Source organism: Heloderma suspectum, chromosome 1, assembly GCF_057233095.1.
Source record: "Heloderma suspectum isolate Gila_16-S chromosome 1, 16-S_ref, whole genome shotgun sequence".
Lineage (NCBI taxonomy): Eukaryota > Metazoa > Chordata > Lepidosauria > Squamata > Helodermatidae > Heloderma > Heloderma suspectum.
The window spans coordinates 278,697,394-278,715,388 of record NC_139458.1 but is presented as its reverse complement, the minus strand read 5'-3'; the positions used below and the strand labels follow the sequence as shown (position 1 = coordinate 278,715,388).

The 17,995-nt window shown below is 42.0% G+C and overlaps 1 protein-coding gene across 9 annotated transcripts in view; it reads right to left on the bottom strand.

Annotated features, from left to right (window-relative positions):
- EIPR1 (EARP complex and GARP complex interacting protein 1) overlaps nucleotides 1-17,995 on the bottom strand; it is a 219,873-nt gene that overhangs the window by 171,204 nt on the left and 30,674 nt on the right. The window lies entirely within an intron of this gene.

Sequence of the window (17,995 nt, the reverse complement as noted above, 5' to 3'; positions counted from 1 at the left end):
CTTAGGTACCATTTTTTACCTTAATAGTAATAACACAGGCATAATTTTAAGGTCTCCATCTCTGGCTTTGCTGGGTCATCTTTAATTTGCAGGTGTGATACTAAATCACCTCTTCTGTAGAGAATTATATTTTTTAAGCTTGAACCTTAAGAGCCTACCCCAGTTTGAATTTTCAGCATAAAATAAAGAAGATCCATGATAATGCCCCCTAATTTTTCTGGCTCCCAAACTTTTCAAACCCAAGGCCACTACTAGCTACTGACTTTCCATGAACTACATGTATATAAAACAGAAGGCCAAATATACTGCAGGTGCTGTGTGAGTGAGAGAGAGAGAGACAGACAGAGAGAGAGAGAGAGAGAGAGAGAGAGAGAGAGAGTGTGTGTGTGTGTGTGTGTGTGTGAGAGAGAGAGAGAGAGAGAGAGAGAGAGAATTCCCCAAAAGGGTACTGGTTCATTGATTCTGGGAAACAATGAGAGATACTGGGGAGGTAAGGGGAAGGAAAGAGCAAAAAAACTACCAGAGATATTTGGGTATTTAAACAAGCATGGTTTTAAGGTTCGATACACAATTTAAAAAATAAAAATGACAACCTGCAAAAGCAGTACAGTGACATGAACATAAGTATCTCTAGGTCTGAGTCTCCAAATACTTATATATCTTTCACATAACATTTATGCTCTTTCGGGCTGGAAAAATCATTACTATCTTGATTTAGTCATGTTTTAAACACTCACTCTGCAGTACTGAGAAAAGCTGTATAAGGTGGGAGACCTGAAAGCTTGTGTATTGAGCAGGTCAACAAACAAAAACCTGCCTTTTGTGAATGATGTAAAAAGCTCGTTGTCATTAGTGAAGAGAGAAAATAAACGCTCCAGATATAAATGGTCTGATCCATTAGGCTTAACCCAGTAGTTTGGCAATTACTTATAATGACTTGCAAGGCAGGAAAAAAACAAATACAAAACTGATTTTAAACTGGTGATAAAGCCAGCAAACTATGTGTGTGGTGTTTTCGAACATACTTTTTAGATTACAACATGAGCATGGGGTGTGGATATTGAGTAAGAACTCTATTTAAATACAGTTACTGTATTAGATACCTGAACTAACAGTAGTATTAGGGTGAAATCCTATGCATGTTTAGACAGAAAGAAGTCCTAAAACTCCCAGCATTCTCCAGGCAGCATGGTTGTCTAAACACACATAGGATCGTGCCCTTATATACTAGTGCTTTATCACATTCATTCTTTCAACAACCCTACAAGGTAGGTCGTGGCAGAGAGACTATAGACTTGCCCAAGGTTGGCAATGAGCTATAGTTGCCACAGGATGTGAACTTGAGTCCTATCATACCTGTTGACCTACACCAGCCTTCACTGGCCAGGCTCACTGCGTATGATGGGAGATGATCCAAAACATCTGGATGGCAACCAAGGTTGGAGAATGCTGAACTACACTATTATTATTATTATTATTGCATTTATATCCCGCCTTTATTCCTCTTGCAAGGAACCCAAGGCGGCTTACATTATCCTCCTCCTCTCCATTTTATCCTCACAACAACAACCCTGTGAGGTAGGTTGGGCTGAGAGTGTGTGACTGGCCCAAAGTCACCCAGTGAGCTTCCATGGCCGAGTGGGCACTAGAACCCGGATCTCCCAGCTCCCAGTCCAACACTCTTGCCACTACACCATACTGGCTCTCTAAATACAGCTAAGTCATATAAAATTAGACCAATCAAGTCAAACACATTACAACAAACAATAATCCGTTGTACTAGATCTCCATAAGATAGAGAATAAAGGCACTCACTATATCATATATGGAAAACTCATGGGGGGAGGAGGAACATAGAAGATGGACAACTGCCATTTAATTTTGCGGAGCATGAACCATAATATAGCTATTCAACTAAAAACCTAGTAAAGCAATACTAAAATTCAGTAGTGTGCCTGCTCCTCTCATACAAAATGAATGACTTAAGTTTTGGCCAAACATTTCCATATTAACAAGCTCAAGAGAAAACATGAATTGAGAATATTTAACTATTATATGGTACAAACATACTACCAAACTTATATGTTACCGTAAAGCAGGGGTAGGGAACCTCAGGCCAATGGGCCAAATATGGTCTTCCTGGGGGGCCCAATCTGGCCCTCCAGGAGTCCTCAGATGGCCATGCCCCCTTTTCCTGCCTCTGCCCCCTTTCCCTGACCATCAATTTCTTTGGTGGTTTTCCGACTTTTGTGGAGTTTCCCCACCCATTCGAAAGGGTTGAACTTAAGGTTTTGTTACTGGCAGTACGAACATCCAGCTAAAAAATGCAGGTATTTTTGGTGGTTTGGGCTCCTTTTGCCTTTGGCCCCACCTGCCACTGGAATACGTCGCCCAAGAACTTCTCTGAAATTGAATTAGGCTGCTGGACTGAAAGAGGTTCTCCACCCCTGCCTTGAAGAGATATCCTTTTGACTATTATGCACTGATTGATAATATTCACAGGTAGACGTTGTAAGCACATTGTTGTGCGTTCCTTCTACAAAGAAATTCTCACTGTACTTTGCCCAGTAATAGCCACTGTATTGGTAATAAAAGAGTCAGTACAACACAGCAGAACTGACCAATTTTGTTTCTGTGCCAACCACTACCAACACTGGAAAGCCCGACCTAAGGTCTGGAAACACTGAAGAATGCCCATTAAAAAAAGCCTAATTGGATACTGGCTAGACAGATCTCTCACTTTCAAAGTACAATAACTGCTAATTATATCAAGATCGTGCATATTTGCAAGCACAAGACAGTCTGTTGAGTAGGAAGGTATTAGGTTTTCACATCTTGCAAACCTGGCTGACATTTGTTGGAGTCTAGCAAACAGTCCTCCTTCTCCACTGAGAGGCTGTGATATGACGTATCTCTTTCCTGTCTGTTTGCCCAAAATACATGAAGAGTTCATCTTTTGGTCCCAACCTGCTTTGGATTTTTTTCTTCAGTACCTCTTTGGCATATTGTTCACTTTTTCCTGAATTTCCATCTTCAAGGATGCTCAGAAATTGTCTTGTGAGATGTTACAATAAGGCCACCGAGTCTCAACCCCGTGCATGCAGAGGCTTTCACTGTCTTCGACGAGAAAGGAAATACTGAGGGCACAGGGTAGGCAATGCCTGCGCGAGCACGTTGTGCTCCTTACAGAATAAAAAAACAAGTACAGACGATTCAGAGTCACACTAATTTATTTATTATCTATTCTTATGTATTTATTACACTGATATTGTCCCCCTCTTCCAAGAAGATCAGGGTGGCATACATAGGTCTCCCCCCACTTTTTATCCTCACAACCACCCTGTGAGTTAGGCTAGGCTGGGAGAGCACAGCTGGCTCAAAGTCATCGAGTGCGCGTCATAGTTTTATTTTTATTTATTTATTATTAAATTTATTAATCGCCCATCTGGCTGGTCACCCAGCCACTCTGGGCGATGTACAACATACAATAAAAACAGTTTAAAACAATAAAATTCTACAATAAAAACATTTTCTAAAATAACTAACCCACCCCAAATGCCTGCCTGAACAACAACGTTTTTAATTCACGATGGAAGCTCATTAAAGAGGGGGCATGACGGAGTTGAGCAGGGATTTGTACTTGGGTCTATCTAGTCCTAGTCTAATCCAGTGGTAGGGAACCTTTGCCTCACCAAGTGTCATTGGATGACAACCCCATCATCCCCAGCCATTCATCATGCCAGCTGGGGCTGATGGGAGCTGGAATCCAACACCACAGAATGCTGGTGGAAAATTAGGGTGCAGGGGATAGAGTATTGTGGAAAATAGCATGACTGGCTGCAACCCTGAACAGGAGCACTTCATACTGCAACATTATATTGCAGGTCCCACTTTATTTTTTGAAAAGAAAAACCATCCAAAAAGTTGAGGTGGGCACGGCTAAGTCCCTGGGCATGCCCATATACCTTTAGCCCCACAATTGTTGTTAGATGAAATTCAGGAACCACTCTTTCTACAAGAACCTTTTCCTTACATATACACATACTCCAAGACAGAATGCCATTAGCATAGGTCTGAGTTCAACTAAAATTCATCAAGACTCATCCCCACTGAAAACAATGGAATTTCAGTAAGTCAAGACTAAATTTGTTCTAATACTTTTGGTGAAGCTACTTCAAAGAACTAACTTTGGCTTGATCAGGCCTATGGATTTCCCAAGCCAGAATGTTAGCTTTGCCACACTCTTCTTAAATTAATGCTTAAAACATTGCCAATAATGCTTAAATTAAAACTGGCTACAGTTATTTTATTTTGAAGTAGTCCTCTCTACAGCATCTTCCAGAAGAGTTGATAGTGTAGCTGGGCAGCCTTTAATCAACGAGAAGTCAAGAGAGAGATTTCATTCTTGCTGGCCGCTTACATTATAGTATTTTATGTACAATATAACTGGTCCTGAGCCTTCGCTATAGGGTAGGAAACGAATCCAAGTTTTATAAAATCATTAACTAATTCTTACTTATACATACAAAGATGGAACTCTGATGTAGCCATGACTTTGGTGCCATCTGGTATATTCTCCAAACCAAATGATTAAACACACCGACATCTTGTTGGCAACATACATTACTGAATGCTCTCTCATGCATACTATAATATACCCCCTGAAGGAGTTGCCTATTACTTCTTACAGTTATAGAAGCCAGCCAGCACTGTGACTCCTGAAAAGCTCCTAGCATATTTATTTTCATATCAGTAACAGAGGTTACAGAGATGAACTCTTTCATCTTTGTCACTTACAAATCTGAACTTAAGGTGGCTATTAAATCCTTGCACATGGTACTTCCTTCATCCAAATGAATCCTTTGTAGGTAAGTAGACAGAACTGTAACAATTAATGCAAAGTGGACAGCAATCAGTCAACCAATCTGGTCAAGTCAACAGAACTACAACTACTTTAAACTGTGCAACTTGCTTAGCCAACAGCATACAATTCTTTTAAAAAGAATCACCTTCATGGTGAACTTTCCAGAATTCATGACATTATGGAAGTGATCTAATTGCTCAAGACTTTCAGGCTAAAATTATCAGTAGACAACTTGCATCAATAGTTACTTTGCCTTCATGATCTGCAGAAGTTAGGTAATGGGTGGGGGAAACTATCTGCTCCTACCCCAGTGCAAAAGTCTGCTGCTGGTGGAAACCACACAGCCGCCCACAACTTAAGGTGCTCCTGCACAATACACAGGTTACTTAACAGATGAAAGAAATGCTACTCCAGGGCCAGGCAACTTATGGACCTCGGATGTTTTGGCCTAAAATTCCCATAATCCCTAGCCAACATAGCCAATGGTGAGGGATGACAGGAGTTGTAGGTCAAACCAACTGGAGGGACACAAGTTGCTCACTCCTGCTCTACTTTGACAGCACTGATCATTTGTGAGGAAAGGCAGGGAAGGCAAGCACTTGACACTCCAGATGCCTCTCTCCCTGCTCTAACATGCGATCAACATTGTCTCAGCATCTTGGGGGCCAGGGTCTACAAAGTGCAGCCTATGTGAAAAAAGCTGAGTGGATATTTTCTAAATAATCCAGCAAAACAGTGGATAGATCCAGCCAGCTCCATCCTGTGTGTGACACCATCACACAGTGTCACTCTGGGGCATTGTGGGAAATTAAAATGACAGTCCACAGCCACTCAACTCTGCTGCTGCCTTGCACATGGTATTTCCTTCCTCCACAGCTAGCAAATAAGCCCACCGAGGCCCACTGACAGAACAGACGGCCCAGACAGCAATTTTCCCAGGGCCCCTTCAAATCCAGAGCTGGCCCTATGGGGAGCTCTGTTCCTCTTGAGGCAGCCTGCTGTATTTCTATGCTGGGTGTTGAAGTGGGGGCTTCCCTCCTCAAGCAGCTTGCTTGGTTTCTGTGCTGGACATAGCAGAGGGACAGAGTGCTCTATCCCTCCTATGCCAGCCCTGCACATGGGTGACCTATGGAAGCCTATGGCTAGGAGACTAGAGCTTAAATGCAAGGCTGATCTAAGCTCTGGAACGCCCTACCTAGGAAGCCCACTGCACCCTCTCTCAGATAGCCCTTCCACTGCTTTTTGTCCTCCAACAGGCATTGGGCCTGTTGAGCTGTCCTTTTAATCTCTCTACCAGGTTAGCTTTGAAACTGGTTTTATCTTCTGTGTCTGCCTCTTATGTCTGATTAGCTGTTGCTTTTACTGTATTTTGATTTTTTTGTGTTGCATACCACCTGGAACATTTTTATCAGAAAGAGAGGAGGGGATAAACACAGCTTAAATAAATAATAAATAAAGCCAAAGGCACACAGAAACCAACAGACATTTATTTGGCATCCAGTGCTGCAGCTAGGACTGGACTTCAGGGCACACACCCAGGGCCTCCACAGCCCGGGGGGGGGGGGCAGGGGAAGGAGCCAGCAACAGACAGTTCCAGTGAAAGCACCTGGGCTGACAAGGGCATGCTGGGAACTTCTGGGGCTGATGCTCCTCACCACATCCTCCTTTCTCTCCTTATTTTTTTTTAATTTTCATAGTCGGAGGCAGCTGGCCGAGCATGTACATGGTTACAGATGCTCATTTTATTATTTTTACTTTAAAAGATATTATCCTTCTCCTCAGCAAAATGGTGCTTATTCCCAAATAAATGTGTTTAGCACCAGGGCAGCAGAAGCAAACTCCATTTTATTCCTGTTGTCATGATGGTGCTATGATATAAGTGAGTTTAAAATGCGAAACTGCACGTGCTCAGAGTATTTTGCTAACATGACAGGAATGTAGAAGCAGCTGTAAACCATGGAATGATAGTGGAAGGGTGGGGAAGCGAAATATTAGTTGTGTGCTTCACAACTGAAGAAACACAACATGGCCATTTAAAGGAGTGGAAGCATCAGACCATTCAGTCCAGGATCTAAAATTACCTAGCTGCACCACATTTAAAAACAGACAATGCAAGCACCAAGCAGACTTATTGGGGAAGGAAGGTCTAAGTGTAGAACCACAAGACAAGGGTCTGTCTCCACAGAGGCATAAAATAGCCCTTCCTTTGTTTCCTTCCCTTCTCCCCCCCTCCCCATACACTTCACTTCTCTGCCACAGCCCATATTGTTGCTAAAACTGCCAATCTCTCACCTGAAAACTACTGCAAAAGGTTCTGATTGCCTAGAACAGAGGTGCGCAACACACAGCCCACAGGTTTTTGCACACCGTCCCCCTTGTGCTCCTCTACTGCCACTGCCAAATTTGCTGCAAAACACTGTGGAGATTTTGCAGGAGAAGAAGGTGAGCAGGGAGCATGTGCATTGTTTGCAAGCAGAACTGTGCTCCTGGAAGCTGCCAGGATGCATGATTTTGCTTGGAAGCAAGGTGTGTGCTCCCCGCATACGTGCAAAATTGCTGTGACCTTTGCTGCTGTCACCGTGGCATCAAATTCAGTGGGTTGAGATGTCGTCTCCACTGGGTTTCAGGGAAGTAATATGTCTCCCCAACCCCAGAAGTTGCCTAGAACGACAGTTTGGTTTAATCTAGAGTAAAGCCGCTTTGAAAAAGCAAACTAAATAACTACTCTAAGCATCCAGAGCCATCTTCAATATGATTCTGCCCCAGCAAGGTAGACAGAGGAAGGTTGATAGATCGAGATCTAGGACAGTAAAGTAGAGAACAGGTAGCTTTGGGTTACATCAGTGGCAACAGGAAAGTAGGGACTAGGTGGAAGAGATCATTCAGGCCCTTCAAGCTAGCAATGAATTCTGAAGGGGGAGTGGAGGAAGAAGCCAAGAAACATGAGCAGATTACATTTCTCTAGCCCAACAGCTAATTCTGAAGAAGCATGACAGTTCTATGCATGACAAAGAGAACACTGGCAATTGCTTATTATGTTAAGAGAAACTTTCCTTTTAGCAATGATTAGCAGTAAGCATGCCATAATTAAATGCAGCGTGTCTCTGCATCTATTATTTATTATTTAATAGATTTATACCAACCTTCCCCAACCTAGTGCACTCCAGAAGTCTTGAGACTACAACTCCCATCATCCCCAGCCAGCACAGGGATAGTGTTAGATTACAACTCCCCCATCTGGAGGGCGTCGGGTTGGGGAAGGATGAGTTACACTTTAGACTGGGTTGGGCAACTTCTGGTCCTCCAAATATTTGGGCCTACAACTCCCATCAGCCAATAGTGAGGGATGATGGGAGCTGTAGGCCAAAACATCTGGAGAGCCACAAGCTGGCCATCCCTGCCTTAGACTGTATGTGCCCATGTAAAGGCATTCAAAATAATTTTAGTTTTTATGTATTACAGCTGCCTCTTTTTAGCCCTTAGTTTATAATACAATTTATAAAACACAGTCCAAATGTTTTATAGCAACTGCACTCAACTCCATGGAGGACGGAACAGATAGTTATAGTTTAGATCGTAAGTGCTGCAGATACAGATCTTCTCATGCAGATTTCACACTGACCTTTTGGACTTATGATAAAGAGAACAGGTTTGGTACCTTGGAATATAAAACACAACACATATTTGTGTGCCAGTAGAACCTTCCTAGGTTTTGTTAGGTTATCTGAATATTGTTGAGAAAAAACATTTAGAGCAGATAATGAATTTACTTCCTACAGCCCCAAAACATGATTTCTTTTTTCCAATAAATAGGAGATGGACTCCCTTTTTGAGGAATGGTTCTATAGGGCCATTTGGTTATCAATGGAAATTAGTTACATATAATTTACATTCATGGGAAGGTCAACTTATTGAAAGTAATTTTTACCACAGTATTTTGTTATGTTTGAAATTACAGATTTCAAGTTTTGTTAAAAGACTTCATGCATTGTGCTCTTCCGTAATGTTTTTAATAGGAAGAGGAAAACACACAGTCCAGAAGGGGAATGCATCAGGTATCTCTCACATCTGTGTGAGAATGGAAGATTGCTACTATTTCTTGGAGAGAGGCCTGCGTACCTGTGAGTAAAATGAACCAAAACAAGTGCTGCCCATCATTTCATTGCATTCCCAAGTGTTTTAACACCAACCAAAGCTGCTGTCTGCAGAAATCCATGCTGGAGCTAGCTGAGCCGAGGCTTCAGTGGCTGACAGGACTTGCTCTTTGATGCGCTCAGGTGGTACAAAGCCAGCTGGCTGCCATTACTCTGTTGCCCTGGGAACCACAATTGAAGTGTACTTCTAAATCTGCACAGGAGGTGCTTCTGCACCATTGCCACAGCAGCTCTCGCTGTGCAAAGTTAAAGTCGCGTAGCAGCTATAGCTACAGCCCAGCTGGTGCCCATTAATGTTCCCTGTATGACAGGAGCAAGCAGCTAGTCTTAGATGCCTCATTCTTGCCACTGACAAAACAGAAGGATTTATCACTCTTATTAATGGAGATGAAACATACTTCGCCTGTTTGAACAGCAGACAGCTCAAAAGGACTGGTGATTTTAAGTATGGTTTTACAGTCTCAGTAGCTTTTGGTTCGGCTTGCCATCGTTAAGGTGCAAAATGCATCATTTTTCTAACCCAAAAATTAACTTAGAAGTCCACGTGCACATCCTGCTACATAAGGCGTGTAGAATTGGAGGGCTAAATTTTAAAAGATGGCATTGCTTGGTTGACAGGAAGCAGAACTTGTGCACAGTAACAATTCTTAGTGTTTATTAGCACTTTTCATAATTAATATGAAGTAGTTCATAGGTGTCCTTGTAGGTCAGTATAACCCAGTAGCTCAGTACATACTTTGTTATATGGAAGCTTCTGAGGCATAGGCATTCATTCCCTAGTTACTCAGTGGTGTGAAATGCACTCTTCACATACTCAGGAATATGTTCATCTATTCACTCATATGTTTCAGGTTTGAGCACTGGCAGTGAAAAAGAGATGTCAAGACAGATCCCAGGCACAAATTAAGCCTGGCTTTATTGGGCAGTATAAATATGTAATAAAGAAAATATATATAAAATTAAAGCAAAATGCTAAGTACCAAGCATTCTTCGAAAACAAAAAGCTTCTGACCAGTCCTAGGTTGCTGATGATTAATAAATGTGCCAGTCCAGAGCCTGTAGAATTCTTTTAAAATAATCATTACATTCCAGTGTAGAGACATCATCCCTATTCTGCAGCTGATGTGAAGGAAAAGCATTTATATTTCCCTTTTTTAAAAAACTAGGTTATAACAGAAAATTGCACTTCAACCTTGAAATATCATTATTTTAAAACATTTATATCCTACCCTTTTCTCACCTGGACATCCAAGGCAGCTCACAATATACAGGAAGCCACCACAATAAGACCACTATATTATTAAAAACATGAGTTCAGAAAATCCAGCAGAAAGACTTTAGACACACAGAAAGACACATAATTCAGGGTAAACTCAGGTTCTAACAGCCCCCACAAACAGCAATGTCTTTTTATACTACACCAAAAGCCAAATAGCAACAGAGAGTTCCAGAGTCTGGGAGAGATGAATGAAAAGCAGCAATGTGGGATGGAAAATTTTCCAGAAAATTTTCTACTGCTTTGTTTTTCCAAAACTGCATGATTCCATTATAGCATTTTATTATTTATTGTATTTCTACACTGCCTTTCTGAAGCCAACCAAGGTGGTTTACAAAAAGTTCAGAACATAAAAACCATAGCCAAATAAAAAACATAGTAGAATATTAAACACACTAAAAAACATATCAATTATTTTGAAAGCCAAGTTAAAAAGATGTGTCTTCCTAAATGGAGAGAAAGTGGGGACCAGTCACAACTGCAAGTGGACTGTGTTCCAGAGTTTGGGAGCAACAAAGGAGAAAGCCCTTTCCTGTGTGCCCAAGTAGCAGGCCTCTGCAAGTGAGGGAGTCCTCAAAAGGGCTTTTTTTAGGCTGCCTTTTTAGTATACCTTCACTTTCACCACAGCTTCTTCAGTTAGATTGACCTACCCTCCTTTCAGATTGCAACCACCAGCTTAGTAACATTAGAAAAATGAATTAGTACCAGTAAACTCTCCAGTTTCAAAGTTATAATTCATTCCCTATGTTTCATCCACATAGTCCCTCTATAGCTCTGTTTAAGTGTCCTTTTTTAGGGTAGAATGAGAGCAAGGATGAACACACTGGCTCAGCCCCTCCATTGTCACTACTCTTCACGTGTTAAGGAAACCTCTGCAGCAGGGAGCCTTTTGTATCCATGTAAGCTCCCCACACAATTAGAACCCAGTAAAATCATGCAGGGAGCCTACAGGCATACAAAAGGCTCCCTGCTGCAGATGTTCACCCTCAATATGTGGAGGACAACAGAAGAAAGGCAGAGCCAGCATGCTCGTCCTCTCTTAATCCCCCTCTTCTGTTCACTCTACCCTAAAGAAGAACACTGAATAGGGTAAACGTGTATTGAAGAACAGGATTGAGACTACTGGCCCCCACCACAAATCGCTGAGGATTTGCTGCCCCACCACAGCACCACGCATTCAGTGGAAAGTGAAAACGGGCGGGGTGTGTATGTGTGTGCTGGGGTGGGGTGGGGGTGTACTCATGATTGGGAACCGTGGTACAATCAGTGTTTCTGTTTGCACATACAAGGGCGTGCATATAAAGCCGATTCTCACCTTTCCCAGCAGTTGGAGGCAGAAGTTGGAGGAAGGACCAGCAGGTACTGCCCTACTCCATGCTTTGAATGAACATGTGTATTTCATGAGAGTTTAGAGGAGATACACACGCACGCACGCACTTCCCTCCCTTCAGAACTGGTGGGAAGGCTCAACATGCTTACCAGAGGCCAGTGCCACATTCATCACTGCAAGTGGCATTGCAGCTGGGGTGCTTCCAGACAGAAAGCTCCTAGTGCTACCAGAAGACATTGTGCAGCTATTCTTTTACTCTGTCTCTCTCTCTCTCTCAACACATTTTTTGTGGAAAGAAAAAAGATGGCAGCAGCGAAAAGAAAATACATGAGAGTTACAAATAGAACCCCCTGTAAAAATATGTGAATGAGGCAGGGCCTCATCAAGGAGCACCTCCGGTAAGGGGAGTGCATGCTACTGAGTCATTGTGCTTAAAATTATGTATAGATATTCTAATAAAGCTAAATTATGAAGGGAGCAATCCTACAGCCCCTAGTCAGTGTCCGGGGTGTCACAGGATACTTCAGATTCCTGGATCCAAGGTCAGAGAGAGCGCTCCGACTTCGGATCCAGGAATCCATGCTCTCCCCCCCTCCCCCTCGCAACCACCACGGAAAGAACAGTGCCAGTTGCCCCTCTGAGGTTGGGAACTTGACCTCAGAGAGGAGGTAAAGGGGGCATCCCAGAGGGTGGGGACAAGACTGGAGAGGCTAGGATACGAGCTATCCTGAGGCCCCTCCAGCCTCCTTCCCTCTCTCTTGAGAACCCCCCAGCTAGACAGACAAAAAAGCCTGTCTAGCAAAAATGCAGACCGGGATGAGTGGCAGAGGCGAAGATTGCCTCCACCGTTGCTCCCGCTCTGCAGTGGATGCTCTGAGTTCGGAGGCTTACGAGCATCGAAGGCGGAAGTCATAGGACTGTGCCATCAGTAATGCTTTGAATTCGTTTGAATACAACATCAAACACAAATTAAAGGTGCAGTATTGAATTTTTTTTCCTAATCAAATATTTCTGGTTATTGGGAAAGCTTTTTGAGATACTTATACAACATGTAAAATTCACCTGGGATGCTTTTTAGTTTTGTTCACTAATGCAAAAGCCAAACAAACATGCCAAATCAGATCCCAATCAATGTATAACGCAATAATTTTTCCATGTTGCTGCAGATGGTCCAGGGTGACGATGGTGATACAGAGTAAGGCCATGGTTCAGGGTGTGAGTAAATTGCTAAATACATATTTATATGGCGACCTTTGAGTTGTGGGGCAGAATACTTCTATAAAATGATTTTTTAAATATAAATGGTTTACAAAGTAGTAAGAAATAAAGAACCCCTGATCAATTCCTAACTACTACTCCACATTCCAGATATAAACTCCATATTCCATGTTTAAGGTATAAACTCAATTCAGTCTGATAAATCAAATCAAGGCTTTATAAAGATAGTTAAACAATTTATTTGGTATTGGATTACTTTGCTTAAAAAGGAAGGTTCAACTAATCTCACTGTTTTGCTTTTTAACGAACTGTAAGCCGCTTCGGGAGCCTTACCAGCTGACGAGCAGGATAAACATGCTTAAGATAAAAATTCCAGTATAAATATTCTGGTATAAACCCACCCTCAAATATAAAATCTCTCAGTGTAAGTATGCCACCACAAAAATATTTTGGATTAATAACATTCTGAGATGTTATTGCATTGTAAGCAAGAGCGACAGTGGCAGCGAAAAAATCTTGGCCAGTTTAGAATTAGCTATTTTTCTGCCAAGTCAAGGACATCTGTGCTGCTACTGCTGCCTTCTAATGGTACTTAGCTAAGAGCACAATCTTATACATAGACATAAAAAACTCCTACAACTCCTAGCATTCCCCAGCCAGCCCTGCTGGTTGAAGAATTCTGGGAATTGTAGGTCTTTTATTTCTAAACACGCATAAGATTGCGCCCTAGGAGATAAGAATGTCTGCTCTTCCAGTTCAGAATGTCATTGTCAATAGAAGACTGCACCTGGGTTGCTCTGGCAAGGACTGCATTATAATATATACATAGCAAAGAAGATCAACACACATGGGAAAGAACATGAAGTCCCTCGCCTCCACCCCTCAGGCAAACTGCAAAAGAAAGAAAAGAAACTGCTGTATGTGCAGTGGCCTTTGTGTACGAGAATATATATATATATATATATATATATATATATATACACACACACACACACACACACACACACACGGTAAAACGCGTTCTTCCAGAAAATTTGAAACCCTGAGAAGACTGGATGACTATGTTTGACATACAACTGCCGCATACTCTCAACCCTTTAAAAAGGGTTATTTACCACACAATCTTCAAAATCCTCTGAATGGCAGGACAAGGTATCTTGTTCTTGGAAGCAGACAAAGAGACCATCACCAACAATTAAAGGGCTTTGCCCTCTGCTGGCTCGTTCCATCATTACATCGATATATGCTATTGTGTAAGGAGTCAGTCTCTCTCTCTCTCTCTCTCTCTCTCTCTCACACACACACACACACACACACACACACTCCCCCCTCCCCCATGAAGGCACATTACTGCAAGAGCACTTTCTAGTCAAGTCTTCACTTTTACAAGGGAAGAACGGTGAACGGAGCTATTATTGCAGGCATGGATTTGAAATATTTATGACAGATGCCTTTGAATCATCTTCTCCCCCTCCCACAGCCCCAGTTTTCAGAAAGAATGAACCCTGACTTGTATGAGCAAGCGTGCTCTGCAGCTCCACTGTAGATAAGCCAGTCTTTAATCAAACTGAACCCTCACTCATGACCCCCACCTACCCACCCCAGTCAATGCCAAAGAATGACACTGCCCTCTTCTCGCTGCATTTCCATAAACCATTAGAACAATGCTGCTGCTCTTTTAAATCCAAATAAGACAAGACTCTGAGCAAGCAGGCGCTCTCTCTCTCTCTCTCTCTCTGCAATATTAAAGTTACAGAATGCATACGCTTAAGCCTTAATGAAATGCTAGACTGCACATCTCTTCTTCTTCTCTCTTCCAATAAAGCCAGGTAATGCAAATGTGAGATCCCTACAGTATTATTAATTCTGCTACATCACACATTGAGCCAGTGATGCTGGAGCAGAGAGGTATAAGTTACATATCTATTGTGCCAGATGATCTCTCTCGGGGACAAAGGCTTTCACCCTGAAGGAGAGGGCAGGTGGCAGTGCCAGTCTCTCTGCCCTCCAAGGATTTTCCACAGAAGTAGAAGGTGAAAGGGGGAGGGGAGCAGATTTAATTTCCTACAGCTGTCAAGCTGATGTGATAAATCAGCATCTCTACAGCTACCCATGTCAGACCTTATGAAACTGTCCTAGTCTTAAAAGTGACAGTATCTTGGCATATACCTGATTTGTTTTAAAAGTGACTTTATTGTGCTATTTATGCCTCTTTGGAATCAAACGATTTCCCTGATTGCCCCTTCCTCTTGCTCTAACCCACCACACCCCAGCAGCAGCTTGTATGATATCAACTGGTGTACTATAGAACATTTTAAGTCAAGCTTTTAATCACACAGCTACAAGAAAAGGTGTCCATTAGGAGTAAGTTATGTAAGCCTAGGCAATATATTCAGAGGAGTCCACAAATATTTGACCATTACAATCATGATTGTTTCAAGTAGGAAATTAGAAGTTGGAATCTACAAGAGGCAATGAGTGAACCTACCTTGTCCCTATGATAAAGACCTATATTATCTGCTATTCATACAAGCCTTATGGAAAATTACTTCTTTTAAGGCTGCTCAAAAGTGAAACTTAAAATGGTTTTGCGTTTGTCTATTTAAATTGTTGAATATATTTTTTATTATCTGCAAAGCACTCCAATGCCTACTCTTGACAAGACTTGATGTACCACATCGTCATTAGGCTGAAAGGCACTAAGAATAGGGCTTTCTCAGTGGTAGCTCTGTAACCTTGGAACTCCCTCCCCATGGAGATACTATGGCCTCATTACTGATGGCTTAAAAACAAACAAACCTCTGAAGACACATTTATTCCAGTCTACATTTGGTGCTTTAAACCCATTAGCTGGTGGTGGTACTGGTATGTCTTTGTGCATTTAACTGTAATTCATATGTTCATCTTTTTGTATACTGTAAGGTGATGAAGCAAACTAAAACACAAGTGGAGAAAGTGCATCCTACAAATGCAATCAAACACTAGTACATGATCAACACTGAGCTTACTTACTGGCAGTGAGGGCAGCAAAGAAGCGTTACTTCACTACCTCCATTATATCCTCCCTATGCTGACAGGCAGAGCTCTTCCGGATAGTTTGCGGCTTATTGCACAGTGTCCCAAAGAAGGTGGTTGAACCCTCAGCAGCCCATTATCATCTATTTATTTGCTTGGCATTTTGAGGATAAAATCACTTGCATCTATCAGGACCCTGACTCCATCGTTTTAGCAGTGTCCACAAGATGTTCAGAGTACTGTCCAGTATTACTGGATGAGTTTCAGTTCGTATGGCTCAAGGGCGTGGACAAGATGCTTGGAAAGGCACAAGCAACCACTTGTGTGCTGAATCCTTGCCCTTCGCGGCTGATGCAATCTAGCAGGGAAGGGACAGCCAGCGAGGTGATAAATGCTTCCTTACAAGAGGAAGTGTTTCCATGCCACCTGAAGGAGGCTGCCATGACTTCTCTCCTCAAGAAGCCCTCTGGATGGGGATAGCCTGATACCAGTGCTTTATGTTCTGGTAACCTCCAGGCTAGATTACTGCAATGCATGTGAAGGCTCTTTGGAAACTGCAGCTGGTGCTGAATTTGGTGATCAGTTGCTGACTTGGACTAGGTGATGTGAACATATAAGACCGGTCCTGGCTTGCCTGCACTGGTTGCCTATTTGTTTCTGAGCCAAGTTCAAAGTGCTGGGTTTAACCTATAAAGCCCTACATGACTCAGGACCCCAATTCTTTAAGGACCACTTCTGCCCATATGAACCTACTAGGTCCCTGAGGTGAGCTAGTGTGTGTGCCAAGAGAAGCTTACAGGTGTGTGTGTGTGGGGGCAGTTTGGGAATAGGGGTATACTGTGATGGCCCCGTATTTATGGAATGCTCTCTCCAAGGAACCATGCCTGGCACCAACACTGTCATCTTTTCAGTGCCAGGCAGACATACTTATTTTTCCAGGCATTTAGATATTAGTTATGGCCCAACTGTTGTGGGCTGCTTTGTGGTGTTCATTCTAGGCTGTGAGGAAGGAGGGAAGAGTTGTGTATTGTGGATGAACACTTTTTGTATTATATAAGTTATGTTTATATTTGTATTATTGTGCTGATTATCAATTTATATTGATGGGGGTCTGTTTTATTAAGGTTTTCTGTGTTTGTGTGTGTGTAAGTTGCTTTGGGACTGCTTTATACAGTTGGAAGCAATGCATAAATGTAATAATAACGGTAATAATAACAACAGAAATAACAATGACAACACATAGCAGCATATTGTCAAACTGAATGTTTATAAGTTGTTTTTAGTGGTTTTAATGTTGCCTTTATGAGTTAGCATGGTTTTATTGCAGATCTTTGTTTTTATGGTATTATTCTAATTTTATTGTTACTTATTGTACACTACCTTGGTGACATCTGTGGAAAAGTGGCATAAAAATATTAAAAATAAATAACAGGGACAAGACTTGCCATGGAAAGGAAGAGAAGAAAAAGGGATAGGGAGGCGATGCTTCTTGATGTACCCTTTTTATCAATAAAAGAACTCCAAAACAGGGGCCAAATTTCAACAAAACACACTTTTTTGCTTTGTTTCTGGTGCAGTTCTCTTTCCTTGTATGAGAGATCAGTCATCTAGTTCAAATGCAGAATCCCACATAGAAGGCAGCTATCCTATGAGCAGATTTTTAAAAGGAAAGCACACAAAATTTAAAGTGGAGTTTATATATTTAATCAACTCTGTCCAGAAGGTTAAAATAATCATGCAATACCAGAATGTATATAAAATGTTCCCTGTTTCACATTCATCTCCAACAGTTAGATCAATAGTTCAGATTTCTGGAAGCAATTCTTTGTGACATGTAATACATTCACAGTACAGGTTGAGTAGATCTGTACAGCCTTATTTGTGGAATATTTTCTTCAGTATTTTGAGCCACTCCATTTTGTTCTGTAGGGAAATAGCAGCACCTCTAGCCAGAGATACACTGAAAAAAAATATTCTGGGGATACTCGAGAACAAAGTAACTGTAAGAATCCTAATCATTAGGTGGGAAAAGACCAGCACCAGAGGCCTAAGAATATTTACCATTATCACAGCCACCAGCTACCAGCTGTCTCCCTGCCCCTTCTCCACCAAGAGAAAGTTTAGTTCATCTGGTATGC